Raw genomic sequence first — 17,930 nt, 5'->3', positions numbered from 1 at the left:
AGAAGTGGACCCTCAACTTTATGGTCAACTAATATTCGACAAAGGAGGAAAGACTATCCATTGGAAGAAAGACAGTCTCTTCAATAAATGGTGCTGGGAAAACTGGACATCCACATGCAGAAGAATGAAACTAGACCACTCTCTTGCACCATACACAGAGATAAACTCAAAATGGATGAAAGATCTAAATGTGAGACAAGATTCCATCAAAATTCTAGAGGAGAACATAGGCAACACCTTTTTTGAACTTGGCCAGAGTACCTTCTTGCAAGATACATCCCCATGAAGGCAAGGGAAACAAAAGAAAAATGAATTATTGGGACTTCATCAAGATAAGAAGCTTTTGCACAGCAAAGGATACCGTCAACAAAACTCAAAGACAACCTACAGAATGGGAGAAGACATTTGCAAATGACGTATCAGATAAAGTGCTAGTTTCCAAGATCTATAAAGAACTTATTAAACTCAACAGCAAAGAAACAAACAATCCAATCATGAAATGGGCAAAAGATATGAACAGAAATCTCAGAGGAAGACATAGACATGGCCAACAAGCACATGAGAAAATGCTACGCATCACTGGCCATCAGGGAAATACAAATCAAAACCACAAGATACCACCTCACACCAGTGAGAATGGGGAAAATTAACAAGACAGGAAACAAGAAATGTTGGAGAGGATGTGGAGAAAGGGGAATCCTCTTGCACTGTTGTTGGGAATGTGAACTGGTGCAGCCACTCTGGAAAACTGTGTGGAGATTCCTCAAAAAGTTCAAAATAGAGCTACCATATGACCAAGGAATTGCACTGCTGGGTATTTACCCCAAAGATACAGATGTAGTGAAATACATCTCATCAAGAGTTAAAAATAGATCTGCCCTACGACCCAGCAATTGCACTGCCGGGGATTTATCCCAAAGATATAGATGCAGTGAAACGGCAGGACACCTGCACCCTGATGTTTATAGCAGCAATGTCCACAGCAGCCAAACTGTGGAAAGAGCCTCAGTGTCCATTGACAGATGAATGGAATAAGAATATGTGGCTTTTGTACAATGGAATATTACTCAGCCATTAGAAATGACAAATACCCACCTTTTGCTTCGACATGAAGGGACCTGGAGAGTATTATGCTGAGTGAAATAAGTCAATTGGAAAAGGACAAACATTATATGGGGAATTCATTTGGGGAATATAAAAAATAGTGAAAGGAAATAAAGGGGAAAGGAGGAAAAAAATGATTGGGAAATATCAGCAAGGGTGACAGAACAGGAGAGACTCATAACTCTGGGAAACGAAAAAGGGGTGGTGGAAAGGGAGGTGGGTGGGGGGTGGGGGTGACTGGGTGACAGGCACTGAGGGGGGCACTTGATGGGATAGGCACTGGGTGTTATGCTATATGTTGGTAAATTGAACTCCAATTAAAAAAAAAAGTCACCACAGAAACCTGTAAACAGAGTTCAATATTAAATGATGAACTAACCCCAGATGAGATGCATGGGCAGCGAAACAGTTTTCACGTTGACATAGATCCCTAGTCTTCCTTTTACTTAATTTTCCTACTTATTTCATAGATGTCTTTTAAGGCCAATTTCCTTTGTGGTTCCTATGCTTTTTTCAGTTTGTATGGTTTGTAAAATTCCTAGCAGCTATGGAAATAAAGAAGTCTCTGGCACCTGTTTGCTGAGAAGCAGGAAGTGATGTATAAGTCATTTTCATACTGTTTGTTAGCTAGAAGCAATTGAAGAACAGATTTTAGAACCACAGAGGAACACAATTTGGAAGTAAGGTCTAAATACAGTTGAAATGGGCAGCCCGGGTGGCTCAGTGGTTTAGCGCTGCCTTCAGCCCAGGGCATGATCCTGGAGACCTGGGATGGAGTCACACATCGGGCTCCCTGCATGGAGCCTGCTTCTCCCTCTGCCTGTGTCTCCGCCTCTCTCTCTCTTTCTCTCTAATAAATAAATAAATAAATAAATAAATAAATAAATAAATACAGTCGAAATGGAAACTCTTCAGTAGGAGTAGATATGAAGTTCTCCTTTCCCTCTTTTTCCCAAATCTAGAGTTAAAGTCTACAAATCAAGCAGATATATTGTTGAACCCAGAGAAAGGCAGATGGAGACTCGAGTGCAGACTTGGTCTGCTGTACTTTAGACCTAGAGGGAGAAAGAAAACAAAATAGATGTCCACCTCAGTTCACCAAGACAGAGGATAGGATATTTATTGTGGGGAGAAACATTCTAAGTTAAAAAAAAAAAATAGAAAAAAAAAGTTCCTAGATTATCCCTTGATATTTAATAAAAATAATAATGCCAGCAGTTACTACTAACACCATTTGATTTTTTTAAGCACTGCTGGAAAATTTCAATAACTTGTCAGACATAATCCTGAAAACAACTCTACCATTTGGGTCGAGGAAGAATTAATTCCGCATCTACTGCCATTTAGCATATTAAAGATAGCAACAGATTCTTGCTTCAGATTTATCTACAAAATTTATACTCTTCCCTTCATACAACTTTCTTTCTTTCTTAATATCTTAAGTGATATCTTAATAATCAATCAATATCTTAGTATCTGGACATCACCTCAAGGCATAGGAGGCTGTAATGGACACAACAAGTATCTCTCTATAGCAACTGCCCTCACCTGACAGTTTACCAGTCTGGCAGAGTGGTAGTAAAATCTAAAACACTGTATTGGCAGCATAGATCTCATGTTGTTCTGTTGTTAGTGAAACATTTCAGAGTAGCTTGTATGTCTCTGTTTGTACAGTTGAGTATACAGTAAATAATTTAAGTAAGGAATCATTACAAGGAGAAATGAAGTAACAACCGAACAAATAGGAATTATAACCTTGAATGAATGAGCAGATCTGTAACATTTTTAAGCAAATCATCCAAAGCAATAAAATTCAGATTTCTTTTGGATTGCTTTTAGGATTGCTGAGAATAGTAAACGGATTATTCTGAGACAAAACATTATAAAGAAAACCTCTATTAAAGTTATCAATGAGCAGATGGCCTATAAAAGAAATCCAGAAAAAAAAAATCAAGTTATGCATGAAATTTTCCCAGCAACCTTTCCAAGTGTTTAAAAACAGAATAATTGTGGCCACTCTGACTGTTTATACACAAAGATTATTCAATAACTAAATATAAACAAAAATAAGCAATATTTTCATCAGGCTTATGGGTGCTTGAGTGTATGAGATTCCTTTTACTTTTTATTAAGAAGAGAACCTGTGTTTGATTATGAAAAGATCATGAAGAAGCTCCTGGTGACATATCACTCAAAATATGCCCATAAATTGACTAATGTAGAAAATAATTTTCAAGATGTTAGAGACCATAGGGGCACCTGGGTGGCTCAGTCGTTAAGTGTCAGACTCTTGATTTTTGGCTCAGGTCATCATCTCAGGGTTGTGAGATGGAGCCTGGCTTCAGGCTCTATGCTCAGTGTGAAGTCTGCTGGAGAGTCTCTCTCCCTCTGTCCCTCCCCACTACACACACACACACAAGCACTCTCTCTCTTTCTCAAAAAAAAAAAAAAAAAAAGTTGAAGAGCTGTTACTAAGTGGCTTATATATGAAATGCTGTGTTACAGACAAGTATTACTGTTTATACTGGTGTCCTCATGATCCCTTCTTCACCTGCAATAGTGCTGATAAAATTCCAATGTAGGATTTTTCATTTGTATAAAAAGCGTGGTCAAAGTGAACAATAAATCATTGTTAGAAATTCTTGATTTCTGATTCCTAAACAATTTCTATTTGAATATTCCCATTCAAATATTCTAAGATCCCGACTCTTCATTGTTCATTAAATCCATATTAAAATCACTCAGGGAGCCTATAAAAATTCTGAGCTATGAAAATATGAAATGCAATGATTCTCATCCTTGTCTGTACATTAAGACCAGTTATTTGGGTGCCACTCATATATATTCTCAGGAATTCTCAGGAATTCTCATATACAGCAAGAGTTGAAAAATTACTGCTCTATAGAAAAAACAAAATCCAGTGTAGGAATTATTTTGAAAATAGTTTAAAACCCAAAAATATCAGCTGTGAAAAATTAAAAGGAAGTAAAATAAAATACAAATTGGGACACAGAAGGGGAGAATTTCAAGAAAGTTTTTTTTTTTTTTAAGAAAGCTTTGAATAAAAAGAAAACTAACATTCACTACAAAAGGAAAATATTTTATCTTCTATTTTAAACAAAGATTAATAGGAAAAGAATGATTACACAAAGGGAAGAAACAAGAATGAAAAAATAAATGGACAACTACATAATAGATTGTAAATCTTGTTAAGAATAAACTGGAGACTCAAATAGTTATATTATCCGTATTTCTGACTCCACACAAACCTAAGCTTAAAAAATATATATATGGTATTTTTAAAGTTGTTGCTTCACTCTCTCTCACAAGATCTAAAGTTCCACTTCAATGTCTCCCACACACCTCTTTTTCCTCCCCTCACTGCCAACCATCATTAGGTATGACCAACTATATAATCTGCTCAGTTTTCAAACCATGGCTGTCATTTGTTCCCTCCTCTATAATACGATGCTGAGGCCCCTTATGTTAATAAGTATGCTGTCAAATTCTGCCATCCTCTGTGGCTGTCGCAATCATAGCTGTCTTACCTAGAAATCAAGCCATAGGGAGCAACTGTGTTTATTCTTTCTGTAAAATCAACTATACATTCAAGCTGAATACTGTGCTAAATTCTTATAACTGACATATTCTCCTCAAGTAAGACTACTCTACTCTGTCACTCATCTGCACCTGGCACACAATACAGCTTCTGCATGCTGGCATCTCAACTAAGTCACAAAGGTCTTATGGCCATACTCTGGCTTCTGCCTGCTGCTGTGAGGAATCATCACTGTGAGCAAAATGGAAAGGACAGAATCATTCAGTGGCCAATGGCCTTAGTTGAGCACTGTGAACCAGCAATGCTCACCCGTCTTCAGGTGATGACCAATATTAAATCCACCAAGCTCTACATCCCTGTTTCACTTCAGCATCATTTTCCCTTGCCAAGAATTTTCCTTCTTGCATTATTCACAGTTGTTTCCTCTTCCTACCTTAATATCACACTTCTCTTTTCCAACACAAACCCATTAACTATGCCCTTTGAAACTCCTGTTCCATAACTTAAAACACTTTTTTCTTGTCCAGCATTTTGTCCTTCCTAAGCCAGATTTGTAAGACAATGGATTCTTCTATCATTTTTATGTCCAAGTTTCTCTTTCTCTTCACTCCTTTACCTATTTAGATAGGATGTATCATTCTTGTTTCCAGAACACTCTTATTTTTGTCTGGTACTTCGAAGATGCAGTTATAAATTTACCACATAAATGATACTTAAATACACGGGACAAGATGAGCTCTTCTAAAGAAAAGGCAAAATGCAAAAAGAAGAGGGAATGAGTGCATCTTGGGTTACAATTTGCAGCCTATATATTATATATATAATCTTAAATAATAATATATAAATATATAGATTGAGAGATAGAGGAGAAAGGGAGCCTATTTTTGTACTGTGCAAGGATTTTACACTTATAATGTCATTTATTAGTCAACAACTCTGTACAATAGGTTCAATACTAAACAAATATGAAAACTCTCAGATATGTTAAATAAATAGTCCTAAATCATACAGCTATAACATGAAAGATTGTTTCTCTGTGGCTTCAAAGATTCACATTTTTCCACTATACTCTGTGTATGAGAGTGTGTAACTGGTTTCTGTATGTCTTCCCTCCCATTCAAGGTACAATAAGCACAAAATAAGTCTACCTGTTGAAAGACAAAAGTAGTATCAACCACCCATTTCTTTCTTTCCCCTTTCTGATTACAGGAAATTGCTTTCACAAAGCAGCCATTCTTTCTCAGGAAAATGATGATTTCAAGCTGCTGGACTATGACTTTACTGCAATTGATTCCCACTAATCAAAATTAGGAGAGGTTTCTGATATTACCAAAACACTGAAATAGGAAAAAATGTGCCAACCCATAACACCTATAATCTATGGCAAGGACTATTAATTGTGGGCTATTAATTGTGGTCCCATCTGTCAGCTCATGTAGAAAGAGATTAGTAAACCCTTAGTGGTTCTAATGCCCAATTCTTTTCTATGAGGTACAAAAGCTTCTTTCATATTGTTAACTCTACTACTAAGACCTATTTAGAAAAATTTTAAACCTAATAAAATTGACCTAAATGGAGACGAAGCATACTAACACACAGACATATGTATTAGTCTGATTGGTGAGGTGAAGCATACTAACACATAGACAAGGAATGACCAAGGCTCATTAATGATAAAAAGCAACCTCTGATCTATTATCTACTATGTTATTCCAAAATATACTCACTTCTTTAAAAAATTAAATATTATTCCAGTTACTTAACACTTTATAAGAAATTATTATAAAACTTAATTACAGGGGTGTCTGGGTGGCTCAGGTCATGAACCTGGAGTCCTGGGATCAAGCCCCGCATTGGGCTCCCTGTTCAGCAAGGAGTTTCCTTCTTCCTCTCCTTCTGCCTGTTGTCTTGCCTACTTGTGCGTGCTCTCTCTCTCTCTCTGTCAAATAAATAAAATCTTAAAAAAAATTACATAAAGCAACCTTTGATTCTGTGGTCAGAATTTCACACAGGCATAGCATAGACAGCTTGTCTTTGTTCTACAATGTCTGTAGTTTCATGCATGAACCCCAAATACTGAGACCTAAAATCTTTTGAAGGATAATTTGCTCACAAATCTAATGGTTGATAGTGGCAGTCACCTAAGAACCTCAGTTCATATCTATGTGGCTGGTTCAGGGTTCCCCACAGCATAGTGCCTGGGTTCCATCTCCATGTGTCCTAAACCAAATAGAAACTGTAACATTTTTAAGATCTAGCATTGAAATCACAAAAAAATTGCTTCCACCATTTTCTATGGAGACAAACACTATTTCAACCCATATTCAAGAAGAGGGAACATAGATCGCACTTCCTGGGTTCAAGAGTACCAGCTGCATTGTAAGAACAGCAAGTGAGAAGGGATTATGTGGCCATCTCTGGAAAATACAACATACGGCAAATATGGTTATGAATTCCATTCACCAGAGAAAAGGGGAAACTTCTTCATGAACTTCTCTTTTCTTCATCCTTTATTCTTAGATATTCACAATTAACTAAGAGATTTCCCTACATATTCTCTTTTCTAACTATAGGAAATATGTAGGTATTATAAAATTTAATAATAAAATCTCCATCTTTGGGATCCCTGGGTGGCGCAGCGGTTTGGCGCCTGCCTTTGGCCCAGGGCGCGATCCTGGAGACCCGGGATCGAATCCCACGTCGGGCTCCCGGTGCATGGAGCCTGCTTCTCCCTCTGCCTGTGTCTCTGCCTCTCTCTCTCTCTGTGACTATCATAAATAAATAAAAAAATTAAAAAAAAAAATATATTTAAAAAAAAAAATAAAATAAAATAAAATCTCCATCTTTTATGAATAAATACCTAATTTCAAAAAATTCAGTTTGTGTTGATGTGTAAATCATACTATTTAACAAATCTGTAAGTTACCTTGTTGTGAGATGTACATCATATCTACTTAGAGATCATAAATGCATTTGGAAGAAAATTAAGGCATCATTTCTTTAAAGATCTAAATCACAATTAAAGTAGGAAAAAAAGAAACCACCAAATAAATTCTCAGTAATAATGGACTTACATAATATCATACTTGAGACACAGTGGTATGGATATTTCTTTAAATTAGAGTTTATTTATAAAGAGATCTTTAGGAAAACATGATAGCACTATGGAAAACTTCTGGAAAAAAAATTTGGAGGAGGTAAGCTATAGGTAGTACTCACCAATCATTACAGTTTTATTAAGGCTATTTTTCTATGTAATTTAATTCTAAGTGATTTTATGTTACTATCAATTTCTCTACATTATTATAGTTCTCATCAATTTACTTTGGTTAACACAGTCTCCAAAGGGAACTATACTGGAACATATATTGCAATTATGAGAGCATAAATGGTCGAAACTTACCTTAAGAAAAATAACAGGTAAAATGGCACTCTTGATTAGACGTGTTGGCAATGTGTTTAATTCAATACACTGTTTTCTAAAAAAATTCTACTTCTTTTAGATTTACCTAAAAGTTTCTAAAATAAAAAAAAATAACAAGGAAGGAATATGCATCTTTACTCTCATATAAAGACATCAATGTGGAAGATAAGAAAAAAACTGGACAAAATCTTTGAGAATTAGATCAGGCTGATTTTTTAAACAACAGAAAAAATAAAGTGTACAAAAATTGATAAAATAAACTTCATCAACATTAAAAAATGTTTGCTTTTGAAAGACATAGCTAAGGAAAGAAAAAAGCAAAGTACAGACTAAGGGAAATTTTTTGCAGACCCAACAATGGGTTTCTATACAAGAGATGTAAAGAGCTCTTACTTAAAAAATCAACAGGATGGATGCAGACACTTCACAAAGTAAGATAAACACTGGCAAATTTTCATGTGAAAATATCCTAAACATCACTAGCCATCAGAAAAATACGAATTAGGACATTGAAATACAACTAAACACGCATACACTAAAATGGCTAAAGTTAAAATCCTCAGGTGTGCTGAGAAGAGGGAGTAAGGGAAACTTTCACACAATGCTGGTGGGTGTGCAAACTGTTAGCCACTTTTGAAAACACTATATTGTATCATATATATTAAAACATACATACTGTACAAAATAGCAATCCCATGCTTCGGTACTTAACAAAGAGAGCTGGAAATGTACGTTTATACTGATGTGTATGTGAATATTCATAGCTGCTTTATTCAGAAGGACTCAAAGCTGCAAATAACCCATATGTCCATCTACTAGTAAATGAAAAAACAAATTGTGTCTCAACACATATATACCAGGTGCACCTGGGTGGTTCACTTGGGTAAACGTCTGCCATTGGCTCAGGTCATATTCTCCAGGTCCTGGAATTGAGCCCCATATTGGGCTTCTTGATCAGCAGGAAGGATCTCTCTCTCCCTTTGCCCCTCTCCTCATTTGTGCTCTCTCTTGCTCTCAAATGAATAAATAATTAAAAAGAAAAACAGATAAACCAGAAGTGCATTTCCTATTTTTTTTCTTTACCAAGCAATATGGAACCTTTATTTTTAAGGTAATTTCTGTACATCTGGAGCATGAGAGTAATCCTTCTACTAATGGAACTGATTACTAGAATAAACGATGACAAAACCAAACTGGCATTTGATGTGAATCCACAGGACTTTAAGTTTCAAATCCAGCCAAGAAGTTTGTTACAATCTCTTTCAGCTTAGCATCTGACTGTTCTGAGATCTTTCCATTGGTCCTTATATTTGTCCAAGAAGGCTTGGTGCTGGCTGATAACACGAGCCAAGAAAGCATGCTCAAACTTTGTGATCTTGCTGGGCTCCAATTTATCAAGATATCCTCTTACACCAGCATAAATAACAGCCACTTGTTCTTCAATAGCCATGGGAAAATACTATCCTTGCTTCAGCAACTCAGTCAATCTCATGCCACGACTCAAGGGTTGTTGAGTGGCAGCATCAAGGTCAGAACCAAACTGGGCAAAAGCTGCAGTCTCGCAATACTGAGCCAATTCCAGCTTCATGGCACCTGCCACCTGCCTCATGGCCCTGGTTTGGGCAGCAGATCCAACACAGGACACAGATAAACTGACGTTAATGGCAGGGCGGATACCTTTGTAGAACAATTCTGTTCCCAAGATCTGTCCATCAGTGATGGAAATGACATCTGTCGGAATGTAAGCATTCACATCACCAGTTTGTGTTTCTATGACTGGTAAAGCAGTCAAGGAGCCACCACCAAAAGAATTGTTCATTTTGGCTGCTCTCTCTAGCAGATGGGAATGTAGGTAGAACACATCACCCGGATAGGCCTCACGACCGGGGGGCCGGCGGAGCAGCAGAGACATCCAACGATAAGCAACAGCCTGTCTGGATAAGTCATCGTAGATGATCAAAGCATGTTTGCCATGATCTCTAAAATATTCTCCCCCCCCGCCCCCAGAATAAGGAGTCAGGCACCGAAGTGGAGCAGCATCAGAAGCAGTAGCTGACACCACAATGGTGAACTTCATGGCATCTGCATCTGTAAGTCTCTTCACCAACTGGGCAACCGTAGATCTCTTCTGACCAATAGCGACATAGATACACTATAGCTTCTTCTTTTCATCAGTCCCGTCATTGAAACATTTCTGATTAATGATTGTGTCAATAGCAATTGACGTTTTGCCAGTTTGCCGGTCATCAATAATCAGCTCATGCTGACCATGAGCAATTGGCATCAAGCTCTCCACGGCCTTAATTGGTTCACATGCAGTTTCAAAAAATGATCCCAGGGGCTTTCAGGCCAACTCGCCTATGGATCTTGGAACCAACTGGACCCTTTCCATCAATGGCATTGCCAAGGGCATCTACAACACGGCTCAACAGCTCCTTGCCAACTGGAACGTCCACAGTGGCTCCTGTTCTTTACATGATATATCCTTCCTTAATTAGTTTATCATTTCCAAACATGACAACACCAATGTTGTCAGGTTCCAAGTTCAGAGACATATCCTTTAAGCCTGAAGAAGACTCTACCATTTCTTCAGCCTTAACATTCCTCAGCCCATGTACACAGGCAATATCATCACCAATGCTTAGGACACAGCCAGTCTCTTCAAGGTCGACAGAGGTATCAGCTCCAAGAATACACTCTTCAAGGGTAGAGAACACTTCGGCAGTGCTAGTCTTCTGAAGACGAGTGGTAGAGGCATGGAGGTTCCTTGCAGCAATGAAGGATGATCCCAAAGCATTTTTGGAGACCAGCCCAGCCCACCGAGGGAGGGTGCAGGCCACGGCCATGGCGACCTGCATGGACAGCATCTCTGCAGTCTCTCTTCGGGGGGTTCCTCTGCAGCCGCAGCCTCCGGACTGACTGGGACAAAATGCTGGGTGGCCACATTTCCTAATTTTTAATTTTCATTTTATGTTTTAATTTTTTAAGGATTCATCATTTTTCTCATCAATCTTAATACAAAATATGGTACCTATTACACATACTTACAATGTTAATTTAACCCTATAAATTAATAATAATATATTATGTAATAGATAATGATATATTTGTATTATAGTAGGTATATTATACATCAAACATATTGTTAATTTGTCTCTAAAATATTCTTTTTTTTTTAAAGATTTATTTATTCACAAGAGTCACAGAGAGAGAGAGAGAGGCAGAGACATAGGCGGAGGGAGAAGCAGGCTCCCTGCAGGGAGTCCGATGCTAGACTCGATCCCTGATCCCAGGATCCCAGGATCAAGCCCTGAGCGTAAGGCAGACACTCAACTGCTGAGCCATTCATGCATCAGGACTCTAAAAGACTCTTATACGTAATTAAAATTAAATTCATTTTTATTATTTATTTCTTTTAGCTTAATGGAATATTTTTGTGCCAATGTTTAACATTTCATTTTAAATTTCTCTCTTAAAAATAAAATTATCTCTTTAATAGTATGAATTTTTAAAAATTGTATTCTTTTAGCTGAATTAAACAAACTTTGACCCACTTTAACTTTTAAACATCGTATTTGAATCTAATTAGCAATAAAATCTGTTATAAAAGCTAATTTATATAAGGATCTTTTAATCTCCCCCCACCCCCAGGATTTTTCTTTTAAGAGAAACTGCCACTCTTGTCCTTGGGTATCATTAGATTTAACCTATGGGGTTTCTATTGTTTTGATATCAATTACTTTAGAAAGAAAAATATATATTTCCTTAGATACAGTTAATTTATTATTTGAATTTTTGTTGTATTCTAATTGTTTCATCCTCCCATCACATTCTTCACTATTTTATATTTATAGACATCCTTTAACATCTTTCCCTCTTATTTTTCTTTAATATGTGTTTTTGTTGTTTTGTTTTGTTTTGTTTCTGTGCAGATACTCACTATTAACTTACTCCTGTTGCTCTTTCTAGATAACTCCAAATAGTATATTGGCAACTTGTCTTATCTTACTATCTTCTCATTATGTCTATCCACATGATCTTTCTTTTTTTTCTCATTTGCTCCTATTTTTCATTTCTTCTACCTTTGTTTGAATATATCTTAATTTTCAGTAAAGAATTATTCAACCGTGTAAATGTTGGCATGTTTTCAAAAAGATAAAATTAAGCAAAATCCTAGAAAACTGTTCCAGAAGGGAATAGGAGGGAAAGATATCTACTGCAATAGTCTTTTTTTTCTTTTTCTTTTTCTTTCTTTTTTTTTTTTTAGTAAATAGCAGGAGGCTACCTAAATGTCTATTATGGCAACAATACTGAAGTAGCATCTGTTAAATGTGTGTAATAATATACTACACCATAATGAGACAAAATGAACTATTTGTAGATATTGAATGTAGGCACATGAAAAAATACATGATTCTTAATTTAAAAAACAAACAGATTTATAGGTAAACATGTTTGTAATCTTACCAAAAACATAAATTAATAGTTTATATTGCCATAAATATACATATAAGAAAATGAACTTCAACTTAGCAGTGCATTGAAAGAAAACATTTAAGTCATAAGAAAGGGTGCTTATGTGGAGGAGGAAATGGTACTAGAGTTGAGATATGAAGAGTAAGGACAAAAACATAATAAATTAACGAAGAAAAATCATGAGTAAATAAGATATGTAGTACCACAATGCCATGAATTCAATCAAGTCAATTCTGTGCTTCTGAATATGAATTAACAATACATAATAACTTTTTATTTGGCTTTATGCAATGCTTAGAAATTTTTACTGTAATTGTTAATGTGTATGCATTTTCCATCAACTCTTATAACTTATAAATAGAAAAAGAGTATCTTACTGGCTTACCTTTATACCTCACAGCACAGTTTCTCAGCCTTCTTCTCTTATAATCCCTTATCTGAATTCATGTGGATAAATGTCCTACTGGCTTTTATTTTCTTCTCTTTTTCCATTCTAGATTCTTGTATCTGACAACCATGTGCCTAATAAGGTCTATTATTTGAAAAGTCTTATTTAATTTGCTATTTCTTTATTATTTTATTTTAATTATTTTAATTGCTATTATTTTAATATTAATATATTAATTGCAATTATTTTAATTGCTATTTCTTTATTTAGAAGGAGCAAAGCTGAATCCTCATAGTCCACACCTAAAACACTTTTTTAAAAAAGGTTTTAAAAAAATTTAAAGAGGACTTTATTTATTTGAGAGATAAGAGACAGAGCATGAGCGGGGGGAGGAGGCAGAGAAAGAGAGAGAGAAGCAGACTCCCACTGAGCAGGGCATCAGAGGAAGGACTCCATCCCAGGACCCCATAATCATGACCTGAGCAGAAAGCAGATGCTGAACCCACTGAGCCACCCAGGTATCTCTACACACAGGCATTCTTAATAATGCAATAAAATTTTTATTAAAAAACTGTAATTTTTAAATTATAAAGAATCAGAGCCCTCTTAGATAATATTTACATAAATATAAAGCTTACAGTTTCTTTGCTATGACAGTTAATATTATTTTATTGTTAGAAAATGGATTCACCAGAAAACACCAAAATATACTTTGAATTGGGCAATAAAATGAGAATAATCTAAAATATGGATCGATATGGTTGCACCTGGGTGGCTCAATGGTTAAGCGTCTGCCTTTGCTCAGGTCACGATGATTCAGGGATCTAGTCCTGGGATCTAGTCTTGCATGGGGCTCCCCACAGGGAGCCCGCTTCTCCCTCTGCCTGTGTCTCTTTCTGTGTCTCTTATGAATAAATAAAATCATAATAAAATAAAATCTGGATCCATATGCCCTCATAGATTTTTCTGCAATACAAATTATTTATTTGCCTGAAAAAGTCATCAACGAGATTATCTGAAATCAAATGTATATAAATATGTGAGATTGTTCCTGGGCTTTGCATGCAAAATTATCTCTGTGTCTCCATCTCTGTCTCATCACCTAAGTTGATTTATCTATGTTTCTATCCACCTATACTGATAAATAAATTTTGACAGCCTAATTTTCAAGAGTCATTTTCAAGGCCATTTCTGCCCTTTACATTTCCATGCTAGTTTTGGACTCAGCTTGTCATATTTTACACACATGTTCATAAACACACACGCACACAAAAACCACTAGGAATTACACTGAATTTACACCTATGTGGGAAGAATTTATATTTTTGTAGAATAATGATTTCAAAATCATGAATGTGTTGTAACTGTCTACTAAGTTAGGTCTTTTTTTTAAGTGAATCTTGAGAAAATTTTTACAGATTTTCTCATATAGGACATTGCATAACCTTTGCTAGATTTATTTAAATTACCTCATATTTTTATATTAATGTATATGGTAGCTTATGTTGCTTCATTTCAAATTGTATGTTCCTATAAAAAATAATATAGTTCTCTTGTATGTATCAATTTTGTATCCAGCTACCTTGCTAAACTGTTATTAAATGTAATGATTTCTTTACCAATTCCTTTGATCCCATAAGACCTTACTTACCATTATGTTTTTGTACAAGATGTATCACTTTTATTTATGCAACAATTACCCTGTTGGTTGCTTTTATAGATCAACATTTCCAAATAAAAATCATTTTTCTTCTACAAAAGAATGCTTTTTCTATAAGATTAATCCAATGGTTACAAATTCTACAAGTTTATATATTTGTGGGAATGACTTTGTTTCTTCATTTTAGAAACTTTCTTTTCTGTGTAAAGAATTCTAGGTTGGGGGATCCCCGGGTGGCACAGCGGTTTGGCGCCTGCCTTTGGCCCAGAGCGCGATCCTGGAGACCCGGGATCAAATCCCACGTCGGGCTCCTGGTGCGTGGAGCCTGCTTCGCCCTCTCTCTCTCAATCTCTCTGTGTGACTATCATAAAAAAAAAAAAAAAAAAAAAAAGAATTCTAGGTTGGTTCATATTTTCTTCAGCACTCTTTATAATTGTCTTTTGAGTTGCCTTATTTAATATATTTATTATTTCTTTTTTATAATATTTTTTCATAGTTTTATTCAAATTCCAGTTAAGACACAGTGTAATATTAGTTTCAGATGAACAATGTAGTGATTCAACACTCCCATATAACACCCAGTACTCAGATAAGGCTGTGTGTGTCTGTGAGAGAGAGAGATAGAGAGAGAGAGATTGAGATTCTGTGCTCTAGGGGATCATGGCTCTTCTTATAACTGTAGGGTTCATCAGATTTTGAAATTTCTCATCCATTTCTTTCCAAATTTATACTTTAAAGTACTCTTTTTTGAGAGTCAATGAAAAGTGAGAGTAAAATCCAAGCTAAAAGATATAAATGCTTATAATATTTTCTCAACAAGAAATGTTGAGGTATATTTCAACATACACACAAAATGCATATACTATAAATGTTTAGCCTAGTGGGATGCTATCAAAATCATCTGTCTCATTTTAACTGAAAATATAAATGCTTTATGAACAGGCTGACAGCACTTTTGAGATCACTTTACAAAGAAAGACTAAAAACCAGCCAGATACAGAATCAGGAACATAAACTTCATTAATTCAGAGATTAACAAAAATAGTGTTTTACAATATATAATGCACCAAGCCCAATTATCCTTGTAAATATAGTAGAAAAATTTGCAAAATAGCAGTGCAAGTTTTTCTAAATAGATACATGTTCTTTATATTAAAAAATCTGAAGAATTTCCATCTCATCTCTAGAAAACAGAACTAGACAGACAGGCTCTCTAGGATGTCTCCAAATTTTTTAGTTCAAATAAAAACAAAAAACAAACAAACAAAACCCAAGGCCATGCTGTCTTCCCAATGCATGAGAGGACCACAAAGATCACCCAGCACTTAAATTACAAATATTGTGTCTTATAGGGATCTTAGCAGTCATTTAAACCACACTTACAAAAAAAAAAAAAAATTCAGTTAATGGCTCAACTCCTTATTTTTTCTAACATACACTTAAAAGGAACTTTAAAATCCATATACCTGCATAGTCATATTTATTCTGCTCTTGGATGGAAGGTAGACAAGAAGCAAGCACAATGATTAGGAGTCTGCCTCCAGTGAAGGGCTTCAGTTAAGTAATACACCTGCATTTAAATATCTATTGGAAGCTCCATTTTAGTCCACCTTTCATAAACACAACATAGTTAAGCAGTTATTTACAGTTAGATGTTCCATTTTCTTTCTTCATTTTATTACAATATACTGTTATAATTAACATTTACTATTTATGTTATGCAGTTCCGCATCCCCTCATTCTGTCTTCTTTTTCCTTAGGATAAATTATTTACCTGAATTATGATATTATATGATATAAACCTTGTTTGGGCTTTTCCAAGTTGGAAAAAGGCAATCTCAGAACCATGATTTTACTACAAAGGACACCTAGTAAATCGTCCCTGGGTTTTGGCTGTCCTGTTTGCTCCAAGTGACTGATTTTCAGACTTACTACAGATAGAGAATCTCATCTGGAGTCTGCTCACTTTATTCATGCCAACTTATAAGGAGCATTCAGATGGTCTGATAATGCATTTTTAATTGAAAATGTTATTGAGATTATTATCAATTGACAAACAGTTGAAAGAAATTCAGAGAGAATTTCCTATACTCTTAAGCTAGTTTTCCCCATAGTTAACATCTTGCAAAAGTATGGCACAGTATCATACTGATAATACTTTGGGAAAACTTGAATTCTGTTAACTATCTAATTCCTAGTAAGAGGGTCCCATATTATCATTATCTGAGATATTTTATAGACAATGTCCAGGAGGAACAGCATAAAAGAGAGACAGAGTGAGCATGTCCTTCCTCTGCACTCCCAGAATGCACACTGCTCACTGGCCCAGTCTCTGGCTGTGAGCTCCTGACACCCTGAAAATTACCAATAAGCCCTTCCTAACATAGGGTTCACTGGTTTGAAAGGAAAAATGTGGCTGACCCTGGAAACTGGAAAGCTTAATTATTCATCTGTCTCTTTATCACCTCTGAAGGCAGTTATCATGTGACTTTCAGGAAGAATTATAATTCTGCTGAGACCTAAGACTGAACCATAAGCAGCAAGTATACTCAAATGCAAATACGGTCACCATGAGGGCATCCATCAAAGATAGGAAATTACTGCTAATTAAACAGGGAAGCCATTAAACCAGGTGCTCTAATGCCTTGGTATCCTTTGTAAGCAAACCAAACCTAAGAGTCAATGCACTTGAATTTAAGGAAGTGAAACTTAGGAACAATCCACCACAAACAGCCAACAAGCATTCCCAGAATAAGGCAATCACTTTAGCTATAGCCAATGAAATAATGTCCTTGCTTTGCTTTGGCTTCTTCTCTATAGAACCCTCTTCCTAGTTCCTGTCCACATAACACTCCTAATAACTACTCAATTCCAACTGATGTATGTTCCAATATACCACTGAAATTTTGCATATGCCTCCGTTTATCTTTTAAACATCACAAATATTTACAAAAGGCTGCACCCAAGTATCTAGGCTCCTCTGGCTGGGCAATTTCCCATCAGACACGTTTTCTCCAGGTTAGGACACCAGCAAAACCCTGAAAATTACCCTAACCCTGTGCTCCCTAACCCTGTGCCAGCAGGACACTGATTATTATTGCATAGCTGGCACTATACCTCAGGACCACAGGCAAGTGAGGCCCCACAGAACACCTAGCAGCATTAGCCAAAGGGTAATACTATTTTTACCCTAAGATTTTCAAATGTACCACCACACCCTCTGTCTATGCTTCAAGCATTGCATCTATTGTCCCCTTTGAAATACTCTCTCTCTCTTATTTTAGTTAATTCTATTCATTTAGTCAGTCATAGCTGATAA

At 35.9% G+C, this 17,930-nt stretch overlaps 1 long non-coding RNA gene and 1 pseudogene across 5 annotated transcripts in view; both read right to left on the bottom strand.

Annotated features, from left to right (window-relative positions):
- LOC140623484 (uncharacterized) overlaps window positions 1-17,930 on the bottom strand; it is a 251,144-nt gene that overhangs the window by 203,334 nt on the left and 29,880 nt on the right. The gene's annotated exons all lie outside the window — the stretch shown is intronic.
- Window positions 8,360-11,082, bottom strand: LOC140623483 (ATP synthase subunit alpha, mitochondrial pseudogene; annotated as a pseudogene).

This window comes from Canis lupus, chromosome 33 (genome assembly GCF_048164855.1).
Source record: "Canis lupus baileyi chromosome 33, mCanLup2.hap1, whole genome shotgun sequence".
NCBI classification, from domain to species: domain Eukaryota; kingdom Metazoa; phylum Chordata; class Mammalia; order Carnivora; family Canidae; genus Canis; species Canis lupus.
This window is presented reverse-complemented; position numbering and strand designations above follow the sequence as displayed.